The sequence below is a fragment of the Neophocaena asiaeorientalis genome, unplaced genomic scaffold (genome assembly GCF_003031525.2).
Source record: "Neophocaena asiaeorientalis asiaeorientalis breed wild unplaced genomic scaffold, Neophocaena_asiaeorientalis_V1.1 scaffold70, whole genome shotgun sequence".
In the NCBI taxonomy this organism is placed as follows: domain Eukaryota; kingdom Metazoa; phylum Chordata; class Mammalia; order Artiodactyla; family Phocoenidae; genus Neophocaena; species Neophocaena asiaeorientalis.
The window spans coordinates 9,992,617-10,001,761 of record NW_020175410.1 but is presented as its reverse complement, the minus strand read 5'-3'; positions in this window follow the sequence as shown (position 1 = coordinate 10,001,761).

The following is a 9,145-nucleotide window of genomic DNA, read 5'->3' as shown; positions in this document are numbered from 1 at the left end:
TGACTTGTATTGATTACTGAAAACATTAGCTGTCTTCAAATTAAGTTCAAAGGATGTGTAATTTGGCATGTTATATAAGTAAATACCAAATTAATGAAAGAAAAGATGAGGAAGATCTAAAATTGGAAGTAAATGTAGACAGTGAGATCTCTTAGAGTTTCATACTCTCTATTATGCCCTCTATTGTACATATTACATATGCCGCTGACAACTCACACACCAAGGTAAAGTTTTGGGCAGTTTGATTAGGCAGCAAAGAATAAAAAACAAATCACAGATCTGAGACAGCCATTTTGTGCAGAGATAAAAGATTTTCCCAAGGACATATCTGAAGAGACGGAAACATTAATGACTACTAGGAGATGGATAAGGGGTGATTTGGGACTAACTGCTAGTAGGTGGAAGGTTTTTTTGTGGAGTGATAAAAACCCTCTGGAACCGGATAGTGATGATGGTTGCAAAACATAGTGAATATACTAAAAACCACTGAAGTGTACACTTCAAAATGGTTAATTTTATGTTACATGAAGTACGTATATCTCAATTTTTGAAGTGCTATAAAATTTTTGACCAAGACGTCAAGAATTTCAAATTCTAGTTTCTGGGCCTATTATATAATCTGATATGTGGTGACGTTTGTATTAATTCTTAGCAAAAGAACAAAATCAGTGGCAGTATAATGATTTTCCCCTAAAACTGAATATATTCAATTAAAGGAATAATTTTAACATATTATTGACCCGGGGATTTTTGTAGAGACTAATGCCTGTGGCCAGCAATTTGTTATGTAAGTGAATATTGAAACACCCGTGTTTGAGTAAATATCAACAACTTTTTTTGCACTTAATGTATTTATTTGAAACTTTAAACATGTCTTACTAAAGCATTCTAATATTTCGTTAGAGTGCCATAGGCAGTATAGCAGGCACCTCTGTGCAGGGGAACAGAACATCTATTACAAATATACCATGTTTCACTGCGCTTTCCCCTGGAAGAGCAGACTTTTCACTTTCTGGGCATTTTTTTTTTTTTTTTTTAGTCCTGTGGGTGTTATTTCCTCTTGAATATATTCTTTTATTTTATTTTATAGTCGACAAGGTGGATCTTTTCAGGGGACTCTTAGAAATGCCACAAGAAGGTCCAGGTGCGGGAGTACCGCTACATTCACCAGAATGGTCAGTTACCCATTCTCTAGCTTATTGCTAACAAAAATTGCTTGTAAGTCATTTTATTCTGTGCACTAAGGCTACAATAAATTTTAAATGCATTGAATGAACTGCAATTACTCAAATAGAAAACCACTTTCTTATACCATTTTCGAGTTTTCCAGAGGATATTGAAGTTTGCCAGATATTGATTGGATCGATTAACTCCTTTCATAAATTTATTTTACTCTAATATGCAAGTGGGCTTAGTTATCTGATGGCTAGTCCTCCTGTCTTCCTTTCCTGTAGATGCTATGGAGGCATCATGAATAGTTGTCACCATGCAGACTAGCCTCTTGTCTTTCCTTATGCGAAGAATCACTTCTCCCTTCCGTAAGAATGTCATTTCTCCCCTCTAGATTTTTAGATTTCTCCTTTAATTGGTTTGGTAGACCACAATCTCTCTTATAGTCCCACAAACTCTGGTTTTATTTTTCAACAATATTTCAGATGTGGACACACTGTTGTAAAGATTGTCTGGTTAATATGGTGCCATGAACCAAGATTAGGTTGTAGGACTGATAATACTGTTTCTTGCAGTTTCTTTCCTTCACCCATGTAAATCTGAAGGTTGCATATATATTTGCAGTTTCGCTAACCATCCTGACCAAAATTCCATATTTTTCAAGTTTTCCAGGATTGTAGGTTTTGAATCTGAGTCGTCTTCTCCACTTTATCATTGCCTCCTCAAGTGATAGCTCTTGTTTGGGTATATAGATCGATTGAAACTTTGGTAGAAAATAATCCAGAAGAGGTTTAACATTTGAAATTCTGTCTGTAGGAAGTGGAGTTTCTGAGTTATCGTTAAAGTGAAGCAATGTCATTATTTATTTGAACCTTCGCCTCCTCATAATCTTTGGAAAGATAAGTGTTTAAAGTAAGGGATCAGTCGACCAATATTCTTTCCAGTGTGACTTTCTTACTTGTCCCATCAAAATTATTAATCCAAGAAACTTCTTCATGTCACTATTGGTTACATCAGTCCATTTAAAAGTCTTATCATACTTTTTGTATGATTTTTTTATTCTGTTGGTGATACAAGTTTGTTTGAGAAGTGACCAACTCAAAAAAGTCTTTACCAAAAATTAATTCTGTTATTTCACTAACACTTTGTGAGTTATTACATTCAGTAGTTATACCTGACACACCTGTAAGATCTTCTAATTTTCATGAAATGTTGTCTTCAATCCACTCTTCTGTAGAAGCAAAGGAGCATTCTCCAGCACTGTGAGTTTCATTTTCACTTGCCATATCAAAATCAATCACTAAGGTATTTTGTCTTTTTGTGGGTCGAATATTCACATCATCTGAATCAGGACTATATTCTGAAAAACTGTCATCTTCTGAGACAGTAGTATATATGTCGCTCGGACAATCAAAGAAAGTATCTGCATAAAATACACTGAAAAATTCTTCTTCGCTCAAAATTTCATGATGCATCATTTTTGAAAATTTTACGGTAATAAATTTGTGTTTATAATATACACAAGGTTGGAACAAAAACCTAACGGAGCAAAATATGAATGATAACAACATAAGTTGTATAATGAACCCATGATCAATTTTAAGCTCTAACAACTTCACAGGGTGATGTTAATTGTATCACTCCCTGAAAACGTATTGATACGTCTCTGGTCAGTAACATTCGGGTAACAAAAGACGTACTAATATGTCTTTGGGCAATAAATTGTTAAAAAACAACCTTATGTTAAATCCCCAATTAAAAAATTTTACTAATTCATTAAATCCAGAAAGCTGGAACCACTGAAATAACTTCTCATTTTAATCATCGTGACACATGGCACAATGAACAACTTCTCATTTTAATGGTCATGGCACATGGAAAAACTTTGGAAAATGGTAGCTATTAAAGTGTAAGCAGCATTATTACTTAGTTAAATTAAGCACATAAGAATATGTATTTGATGGACCAGCATATAAATCCAAACTCAATCCAAACCCCTACTAAACAGGGATTTAGGCAAATCACATAATTTCTCTGAAGTACATTTTAAATATCTCAGATCCTGCATACCAACCCTCCTAAAAGTCTCTAAACGTGGGTTTTGTTTCTTAGATGGTATCTTGGTGATACTTTGCAAGGAAGTCAGGCCCTCCACAAGTTAATAATAATGATAATAATAACAACAATGATAATAATAATAAAGTAATAATCGGTAACATGTATTTAGTGTTTACTTTGTATGAGGTACTGTGCCAAGCCCTTTCTGTGTATTTACTTATTGAATCTTCCTCACAACAGCCCTATTAAGTGAGAACCAAAAAATCCATTTTATACTTATGGGTACAGAGAAGTTGTGATGTGGCCAGAACCACAGTACTAAGAAGTGGTGGAGCTATTAGATCCTAAGGGCTCTCTTAAAGGATAAGAAACAAACCATATCAACGTGTGAAGAGGCAGACAGTTGACACAAGAACGCCTGGAATCATTTCTTTCTAACACTACTAAACATACACACATGTAGGAAAATGGCAAAAACGCATAAATGTAGATAGACATGCAGAGGGCAGAGGGCAAAGCCGTAGAATGAAGAAGAAAACAACCTTAGGATTGACTTAGCTCTCTGGAGGGGAAACCCTCCACAACTCTAGTGAGAAGCATTGTAGTTAAAACTATTCCTTTACCTACATATCAGGTCATATCTATAATTAGTTGATTACATTTGGCTTCACAGGAAATCAAGTTAGAAGCAGATTTTATAGTAGGTGATTCCATTTGTCTCAAGCAAATGAAACCTAAAAGTTCCATTCGGGATCCACATGCTATAAGTTAAATCACAAATACCTGAATCCTTAAGTTTGCTGTGGAGTTGACCATTCAGTAACTAGGCAGAATGGATCAATAAGACTGACCTTTCTATATCTGTGTCCAGGTGAGGGATTGTTAAATGGCTGATATCTGAAGGACCAATTTCAAAGGCACTTTCCTTTTGACTTTAGGAAGGAACAGCTAATTGGCTGGCCATGAAGAACTGAGGAGGCCGACCTACACCTCAAGTCTCTATGATGTCTTTTCAAGGTATGTAAAAAGCTTTGGCTCTACCTGAGTTCAAACTCAGGCTTTGCTACTTACCAGTTGAGGGGTCCTAGAAAATTACTTGCAGACATGGTCTTTCCCCATTTAGAAATTACATCCTAGGTAGTAGCTTCTTTAGCTTCCATCAGTCCACCAGAATAAAACTTCTAAATTTTTCTGGAGCAAATATTTGGGACTGACTGTGTTTCCAGACTATAATGTGCATTCATATCTATGTTAATCTTGTTGAAATGCAGATTCTTACTCATTTGGCTTGCCTAGGACCTGAGATTCTACTTTTTTAACAAGCTCCCAGGTGATATCAATGTTGCTGGTCTGGAGACCACCTTTTAAGAATCGAGGGTTTCAGTGAAATGTAAGGGAAAATATCTGAGTTTCTGAAAATTCATCCAGCCAACAAAACTGTGTGACTAGTCCATAACTTGTTGTGGTTCTTTTAACATTGTAGGAGAGAAAAAACTTTCCATCTGCTCTCCTAGGTTCAATAGCTGGGTCTATAAAATAAATTTATGACAGGCAGATTAATAGCATTAAAGGTAAACAAATTTATTAATTTTTATTATAACACACTGGGGCATCACAGAAAAAAAAGTGAACACCCCAAATAGCAGTGAGATCTGAGAGCTTATATACTGTCTTAATAGGGGAAGGTGGGAGACATAGGCAACCTAGGGGAGAGTAAATGATTTTTAAGAATGATAAATGGGCTCTTAGAAGAATAGATGGGAGATATGACGATAGTTTGTGACAAAGTTTATCTGGGTTTGGAGTTGAAATCTAGTGTCTTCCCAGGTGATAAGAGTCAATCCTCGGGAGGGGATTTATGACAATTGAATTCCTTTTGGAGGATCTGTCTTTAGGCAGGTAAAAGGAAGTTCAGAGAAAGCTCTTGCCATTTTTCATGTGTTCAGCTCACAATAATATAACAAAGCGGCATATCTTGGGGTGGCATGTCCAGAACTCCTTCAACAGCCATACTAAATTCAAATGTTTGCTTCTCATTGTTGGAACTTTTCCTCTGAAATGTTCTTGCTCCTTAGTCATTAGGAGGCTTAGCTCTTCTTAGAGGGATGTATAACAACTCACATTCACATCTTCATTAATATTATGAGTACTGTACACTCAATGATTGGTTCTGGACTTTGAGAGGAATTACAATCCCAATAAAAGATTTCTTGGATCTTTTATCATGACAAAATGCTTGGACAAATAAAAATGAGAAAAATTGTAATTGTAAAATAACTAAAATCTCTAGATCTCATTGTAAAGCAATTAATAATGAATAGAGAAATGGTTACGTAAAATTCAAATGCTAATAATGATAAGTACTTAATCTACCATAAAGTAAAAGCCCAGCCAAAAAAAAGACCCATCTTGCACCAGAATACATGTTCAAAAATCAATATTTGCATGCCCAAGACTTGTTTGAGAAGGCAATTATGGTCTCACAAGTAAATCATAAGAATTTTAAAAATTTAGTAAATGCTGTATTTATGTGACAGACAAGAACCACTCTGAAGGAATCATTATGGTTTGGGAAATGATATGCAATTTCAAAATCGTCTAAATCATTTCAATTGCCTGTATTTACATTTATATAATGGGTATTTATAATGGTGATTATTTTAGAACTTACCTTGTTTTCCTGGATCTCACATTGGTTTCTATGGGAACGAGAATGGCTCTAAAGAGGAGCATTTTAAGAACTCTTTTCACATTCAGTGACTGCTAACTGAACTGCAAATTCTGTTTGTCTGTTAAATGGTTTTTAACTCTTAAATTTTAACACAGAAATAAAAGTTGGGCATTTAGCTTCATAAATCATTTTAAATAATAAAAACTGTTTTTATGAAACATCTGGCACATTGAAACATTTGAAAACAAAATAACTAGCTTTAGGAGCTAATAATCTGTTCACGTTATTAAATTCATTAGTGATTAATCCATATTAGCCATATGCTTGCTCTTGGAAAATTGTGTAAAGAAAACTTCATCTGATATATTGTAATACATTTTCCCTGTTATTGATAGAGATATATTGTTGTAATACATTTTCTCTGTTATTTCTGTATATTATGTGTGTGTATATATTTTTTCCTTATCTTTGTAAAAATCCCTTTAAAAAGCAGTGTAAAATGTTCTATGTTTAAAGTTTCCCATTACCAATGCCTCACCCATCCTCTGCTATTATTTACCCTCGTACTGTGTTGTACCTTTACTATGCTCTTACACCAGCTGGAACTTATTTTTACTATTTTTTGAAACAAGCTCATAAGCCTTCGAATTTCAATTTTTCTTTTTCTTGGAATAGATTCTTAGATCATAAAAAGCTCGATGTCTAACTTATGTATTACATTTGTGCAGTTTACTGTGTTTAATATTTCCCCACATTTCATGTTTTCCCATAAACTTTATTTTTTTAATTCCCTGGAGAAATGATAGTTCAGTATATTTTTATTTAAATCCCTCTCAAAGTAATTAAAAGCCACTAAAAATAAGAGAAGCTTATTTCAGAAGAGAGTGCTAAAACTAAATTTTTGTTATACCCAAACTGTAAAAGATACCGGTTGAAAGCACATGCATCCCATAACCAGCTTATGTAATAGCTACTCTGGTTATTGTTGACATATAATCTGTGTCTTGAATCCAAAAACTACAAGTTGATGGCAGAATGCCAGACAGGGTGAAATAAGTGAGAGTGTTTTTTTGTTTTTTGTTTTTTTTTGCGGTACGCGGGCCTCTCACTGTTGTGGCCTCTCCCATTGCGGAGCACAGGCTCCGGACGCGCAGGCTCCGGACGCGCAGGCTCAGCGGCTATGGCTCACGGGCCCAGCTGCTCCGCGGCATGTGGGATCTTCCCGGACCGGGGCACGAACCCGTGTCCTCTATATCGGCAGGCAGACTCTCAACCACTGTGCCACCAGGGAAGCCCCAGTGAGAGTGTTTTTTAATCTTTCCTGGATTGGTGGATTTCTGCCTGCTATCAGTGTGGCCTTGGTCAGGATTGCTAGAGACTAGTGAGAGTTCCAGAAGTGAAGCTACCAGCATGTGTGACCAGGAAACCATCATATAACTCACTGACCTGGTATAAACTCCAGGAAGTTGTTGTTTTCTTTCTTAAAAGTATTTTTCATTTAGATTTAATTTTATGAAATAAATTAAGGATTACTACATGTTGAAAGAGTGAAGACAAATAAATGGGAAACATATAACTAGATGTTTTGGGGAAATGATTAATTGATTGGCTCTTCTATCAATAGTTTTTAAAAGTTGACTTTGAAGGGGAGCAGAAAACAAGCTGAAAAGTAAAAGCAAGTATTATGTTAATCATCAGAAGAGAATATTTATCTTGAAAAGTATCTGAATCTGAAGGTAAGGAATATGATTGTCCATCAAGGCTACTCAAAATGAGGTCCATGGACCAGTGCCCATCTGAGACAAGATAAATACAGAAGATGAGTGTAAATTTGAAAATCTTAGAGCAGTTGACATTACTACTTCACCCAACCCTGTGATTTTGTATTTTACAAAACTCAGTCCATGGCATTTGGCGATTTAAAAAATTTTCGCTTTACTACAATTAGTTTGAGATGCATTGATCTAGCATAAATTACTGTAAACAAACAAACAAAAAAATGCCATTTGAACTTCATAGTATTGAAAACAATTTAACCTGTGTGATTCTGTTTGAAAAACAGCTGGGAAATGAAAGGTTTTTATCTCTGAAAGATTTCTTTCTAGCCCTATAACCATATATTTACTTTCATTAAGATTCCAGTAAAGGAGGCTGAAGCGGATATTCTCTCCTTTTGTAGATATGAAAAGAAAAGGGCAAAGGCCTTAAATGAGATATCCAACATTACACAATTATCATCAAAATTTTAAACTCAAGTGAAGAGCATTGCACAGAACTTATTTAATATTCTGGTGAATAAAAATACTCTAGTTGTTTATGACAGTGAATCGGATATATTTGCAATGTCACATGGTAGACGGCAGTGCTTTGTCTTCAGGTTTCAGAAGGAAAAGCATTATGTTACAGTGGTTCAATGGATGGTTAGTGAAAGTACACATACTAATAATCAAGATGAAGAGTTTGAAGGAATTCAATAAGCAAAAATAAAATTAAACAGAGAATATAGAAAGATTAAGGGAGGAACACATGTATAGTTTGGCTAGGAACAGACAGAGCAGAAATGTAATCCACACTTCTCTGAAAGGTATAAAATCCCCAAAGAGAAAGGGCTTGCTACCTTGGACTACCAATAGGGAAAATAAAATGAAAATATGAAAGGGAAAGTTTAGACAAACAGTGAGAATTTTTGTTAATTGTTAAGAGTATTAGGTTAGTTGAGTAGGCTCCCAAAGGAATCTCTGAGGACATTTAAAACCTCATTGAACAAAGCCATGGACACTGTATTGTGTAGAGCAAGACTTCAATGGCAAGGGGGATGGACTGGATCAACTGTGAGGTCTTTTCCAGCTCTAATTTCTACTATTCCATAGCTCTGGGAAGAATAGTTGCTAAATTGCTTGATTAACCCAGGAAAAAATAAAACTCAACACAAGAATAAAGCCCCAGACAAAACAGTGAAGCCAGCCAAAATTGAAACACACCCTTCCAAAGAGACAAAAAAAAAAAAAAAAAAAAGAACCTAAATCTTGCATCATACCCCAAGGTGGACAAATTTAGGCTTTGGCAACTTGCCCAGCAGAATAAGTTCCAGAGACAGGACCCTTCAGTGAGCAAGACCAACCAACAGGTTGGGAGAGTTCAACTTCTCAGACAGACTTGCAAAACCTCCCAGGTGACCTTAATAGTAGAAAAAATTTAGTAAATTGAAAATAGAGGGCTTCCCTGGTGGTGCAGTGGTTAAGACTC